At 32.4% G+C, this 5656-nt stretch overlaps 1 pseudogene; it reads left to right on the top strand.

Moving 5' to 3' along the window:
• The first annotated feature begins 437 nt into the window (after positions 1-437).
• LOC142609276 (BAG family molecular chaperone regulator 8, chloroplastic-like) lies at positions 438-4469 on the top strand (annotated as a pseudogene).
• The last annotated feature ends 1187 nt before the right edge of the window (positions 4470-5656 follow it).

The raw sequence follows: 5656 nt of genomic DNA, 5'->3' as shown, positions 1-5656 counted from the left end.
TAGACTTGAGGTAGTACCCTGAGTCCTCAAGTGAGCGACACTCATACATATGGACAACGTCGTGCCATGTGAGTCTCAAACCCATCTGCTCATTGAAAGCGTCAACACAACCTAAAATTCTAAATACATTGGGTGCACAAAGGTGAGGGCATAACCTATGGTTTAACAGGTAGTCTTGAGTTACATTCCCCATAGGGAGTGTCATTCCCCCTTCTATGAATGCGATTATGGGAATGACAACTTCCCCTTCTTCCCTATTAGTATAAATCTGGTTTGAGGCACAGTACCTCAAACCCACTCCTTGGGGAATATGGTATTTGGCTCGGAAGCCCTCCATACTGGCAGGAGTGTCTACTAAACCTTTGAATCTACCCATTTGGACAAAATAAAAATGAAGATTTGGAAAAAAATGGATAAAATTAATGGGGCCGAGAAGAATGGCAGAGAAGAAAAGAACTAGGGAGCGTGAAAATTTACTGGAAAAAGAACAGGTGACTCTTTAGGAGCTTCTTGAGAAATAGGAATAAAGGATTCTTAAGGGCTAATCGATTTCTAAAGTAATGGAAGAATTGCGACCTACTAGGCATTTTATATGAAAGGCAGGACTGAGTGGGAGATATCCCGCTCAAAATTCATGGAGAAATTCTAACCGTTTGATTTACATCTCACTGTTGAACGTGGAACACAAGGCGTTGCCTGGAGCATTTAATGGGCGCATCGTGCGTTTCGAAGCGTCAGAAACAGTTTCAAAAGTGGGAAACGACATTCTCACGTGTGAAAGTTGTAATGTTGGGTCAAAACTCCAATTTTCTCCTCGGATTTGAGAGAAAAATGAAGTTTTGAGGGGCTATTGTGAGGATAAAAGGTCGAAGATATGTTTTTGGGCCACGGACTCGATTCGAGGACGCTTACTTGCCCGAGGACAGGTTGATGGTAATAAAGATATCCAACTTACAAACCCAAGAGCAAGTGTGTTAGACGAAGTGAATGTAAATGATTCGAGGAGGAGTGCGTCCTCGGATAAATACAATGAGGATTAAATGGTATGTCATGTTAACTAGAATGATATTTTGGAAGGTCTTGGGAATGAAAATATGTTATATAAAAGTAACAGAGAGCAAGGGCAGTTAAGAAAGATCTCAGAGAAAGTTGCTACCACCGCATTCAATGCTATACCTAAGTCTTTGGCCGCATTTATGAAGAAGTGATACCTGAACAGTAATTTTCTGCTTTACAGCTATTACCTAAGGATTTCAATAAGAGGTTGATTGGACAAGTATCAAGAGGGGCAGTAGGAATCTACACGTGGAGAACAAGAATGAAGGGGAAGAGGAACTATAAGAAGGAGGAAGATCTTGTAGAAAGGGGATCGAGAGATAGGAAGAACACTATAGACCAGATATTGTAAGTAATCTTTAAATAAGGAGAAATATAAGCATTTGGTCATCGGCTTGAGTTCGAGGATAAGTTTCATCATATAAACTTGTTCATCCTTGTTGTGTTGTAATCTTGGGCTATTATTGTTACTGTTTAAGCTCATTAGAAACAAGATTTTTGTTTTGGGCTCTTTGGGCCTATACCCTCCTTCTTGTTGGGCCTAGGCACGAAATACGTCCTTACAATCACCATTACCAATGTCTGCATATTTTTTGACACAATAGCAAAATGTTAAGTACTAACCTAACATATTTGAAATGTTAAGTACCAAATATATAATTTAATCAAATTTTTTAAAGTTTTTTTTTAGTTTTGAAAAAATATTTCTATTTTATGGACAAAGGAGTAACAACAACAGTAACAACATAAACATAAACATATATTTATGTTTACTGAAATTGTTATTATCTTTTATGATGTTTTTGTTATAATAATAATAATAATAATAATTATTATTATTATTATTATTATTATTATTATTATTATTATATTATTATTATTATTATTATTATTATTATTATTCAAAAAAAAATATCATCCAACTATACATTGAAGAAAAAAAAATCCACAAATAAGCCACTAATATTACTCTTACATGTTAAAAACTAACAAATCAAATGAAATAAAATAAAAACTAAAATTTGTCATCTTGCCAATCGAGGATATACAAACTAAAACTCAACAACAACAGTCACCTATGGGCCACTTTATTTTGTGAAGAAATAACACAGAGTAGATAAGGTTGTCGATGATTATGACTAGAAAATATGAAAGAAAGATTGATAGTAGGCAGACATGAGACTGTGAATTCCTACACAAAAAGTGAATTTTAAATAAATTGACTCAAATGCTGATCAACAAATCTGGTAAAATTATGCCAAGTTTAATTAGTCTATAGCTGACAAATAAACAAAATTAAAAGGTGGATTCATCAATGAGTGTGTGGTTGTTGTTTGAGGTGACTATTGATAATCTATGCATCCATGGGTTGTGCATGGGAAATGTGATACTTTTAAGTATGAGCCCAATTTGACAATTTAAAATAAAAATAATTTTCTCTTAAAATGTTTAATTTAATAGAATTTATTAGTTTTGGAGCATATGCCAATCACCTATTAACTTGGGGGGGGGGGGATATTGCTCTATTTTAAATTCTAGGTAGGAGATTGATGTGAAATGAATAATAATTAAGGGGAAAACGTGCAATCAACATAAGAACTTATTATGTTTATTCTCACCAAGTTTTAGTATGAATGGACTCTTTTATAAGAAAAATTATATTAAAAAAAATAGAAACAAGTTTTTTTTTAATTAAAATTCTAGTTTTTGGTATTGTTATTGTTATCGTTATTGTTATTGTTATTGTTTGTGGTATGGGTATTGGTATTGGCGTTATTATTTATACCATTATTACATGGATACCACACTTTGTTGTCCACTTTTTATATGTTAAAAAATAATCTTACTATGTGGCTCCATGTTGATGTGAGTGGTCACAAGACCACCTTAACTTGCAAAAAACATTTGTGTGTGTGAGTGTGTAGAAACTTGCAAAAAAATTCATATATTAAACTAACCTATTGCGACTATCCTAAAAAAATGTTAAACACGTTGGCTTAAAAATCACAATAATTTTGGCTCTACAAAATAAGAGAAATACTACATTTACAACATTTTTATAATAATTTTACAACAAATCTTATGCAGTAAGCTTTTAAAGATTCTAATTTTGGCCTAATACTAACATCAAATTTTTATCCACAAATAATAACTTGTCACATAAGTTTGGTGTAAGTTTTAACTTGTGAAAATGTTGTGGACATAGAATTTCTTCAAAAATAATTATGTCCCCCCTAATATATTATTCTTAACTCATTAACCAAAAACATAAAAAATAAAATAACAATAATAAAAAAATAACTCAAATAACAACAAAAATAACTCAAACAAAAACAAGACTAGACCAAACAAGTGAACATGTTATTCAACAAAAAGCCTTTTAAAAAAAATACTTCAATCATTTTAGTGGGTTATAGATTGACCCTGGTTAATTAATTCAAGGCGTAAATACGCTTTTAATCCCTACATTTTGTTTTTACCACTTTTAGTCCCTAAACCAATTAAGGCCTGACATTTAAGTCATTTCCGTCACCCAACTAATGACAAAAGCTGATGTGGCTGACGGTGGAATAAAAAATATAATTACACACATTAATTAATTAAATTTAAAAAAAAAACATTAAAAAAAATTCCTTAGTTTTTGGGAAGAACATGACTGTTCATATTCTTCATGTTCTTCTCTAAACATGTTTGATTGCCTAGAAATTTAAAATATCGAAGATTTAAAATAACGCATCGATGCCTTTGAGTCCTCTCTCCACCATTTTTCTATTTCTTCTTCTCATTACAGTCCTCCACACTCTCTTAGGGACTTAGCCGCTCGTGTTACCCAAACCCATTTCCGTGCCTTCCTTGTTCGTAGATCAAGAACCCTTAGACACCTCAAAGACCTTGTTCATCAAGTTAGCCTTCAACTCTCTCAAGTCCTCGACTTCCAATGAGACCCACTTCGATTATGACACTCTTTCTCACAAAGCCATGGATTTGCTTCTCAAGCTTGACTATATTCAAGTAAATTTTTCACGGTTATTTGTTATTTTGTTCAAGGTTCCTCTCTTTTTGTTTTTTAAGTATGTGGGGCTTTTTTTTTTTTTTTTTTTTTTTTTTTTTTTTTTTTTCAGGGTAAGGATTCAATGATTAAGGATGGTAAGAGGTCAATTAGCAGAGATTTGGTAAGGTTCCTAGAGTTTATAGATGAGATTGTTGTGAAAAGGTATGGGCTTTCCTTCAAAGCAATGAAGAATATGAATTTTGGTCATCCAAATTGTAACAAAGGAAGGGTTTTGGGCACTAAGATTAGAAGTTTGGGTGGGTAGAGGGAAGTGATACAGAAATTAAGGGCTAGAGTTGAAAAGATTAGTGGTTTTTTTAGCCAATCAAACATGTTTAAGGAAGAACATGAAGATAATTAACAGTCATGTTCTTCCCAAAAACTAATGAGTTTTTTTAATTTTTTTTTTAATTTTTTCAATTTATTTTAATATTTATTTTAATTTAATTCATTAATGTGTGTGATTATATATATATATATATTTATTTATTTCACTATCAGCCACGACAGCTTTTGCTATTAGTTGGGTGATGGAAATGACTTAAGTGTCAGGCGATAATTGGTTTAGGGATTAAAAGTGGTAAAAATGAAATGCAAAGACCAAAATGGAAAAAGTGCAAAATGTAGGGATTAAAAATGCATTTATGCCTTAATTTAATTACCCAAGTTGATTAATTCGATCAAATTACATGCAAAACATGGAGGCACCAACAAATCACCAAATAAACTAATATGCAACAGAAAATAAATGACGTTGATTTGTTGACGAATGAGAAAAACCTCTTGTAAGGCAAAAGCTCCGCTAGGTGAATTTTAGGTCACCACTTCCAAGAATTCACTAATTGACAATCAAATGGTTACAAGTATATGATGAATCTTACCGCTACTTTGGTCTATCTCAAAATATCAACCTACAGTTGAACCTTTACCCTAATACTTAGTTGGACTTGATCTTAGAGTAGACTTCTTTGCACGCACAGATTCCAGTACGTGACTAACTCCAACAATTTGATTGACTGTTGTTGGCTGCAAAGTTTTTCACTTCGAAGCACATTGAAGATTAGGAAGCATTTAGTTACAAAACATTAAGGCGCACAAAACGCAGTAGCTTCTCACAGAATGTAAAAGTTCTAATTGAATTTTTGTATATTTGATAACTTTTAAAATAAACATTTTATATGGTCTAGGGTTGTAAAGAGAGAAACTCTAATCATCCAAGTCATCATGGGTCAAAATTCAAATTTGAGAATTCTAAATTCATAAATCTTAATAGATCGAGCTTGTATTGAGCTTCCTCATTAAACCTCAATAAATGCTAGTGTCGAGCTTTAATGATATAATTTTTTTTCACTTGTTTCTTGGATCAATCTTCATGTCTTTAATGACACCACTCTTAAAGTAAACTTCATACATTTGTTGATACATTAAACCCAACTTAGATCTACCCAATTACAAGTAAAATGCGTTTTGTCAAAAAGATAAGCCAACACGTAGAAAATATGACCCTAACATATTCAAATTTGTAACTCGTTCAACCCATTACTTAGA

Source organism: Castanea sativa, chromosome 9 (assembly GCF_040712315.1).
Source record: "Castanea sativa cultivar Marrone di Chiusa Pesio chromosome 9, ASM4071231v1".
NCBI lineage: Eukaryota > Viridiplantae > Streptophyta > Magnoliopsida > Fagales > Fagaceae > Castanea > Castanea sativa.
Note: the sequence above shows the minus strand (reverse complement) of the source record. Positions and strands in the feature narration are given on the sequence as shown.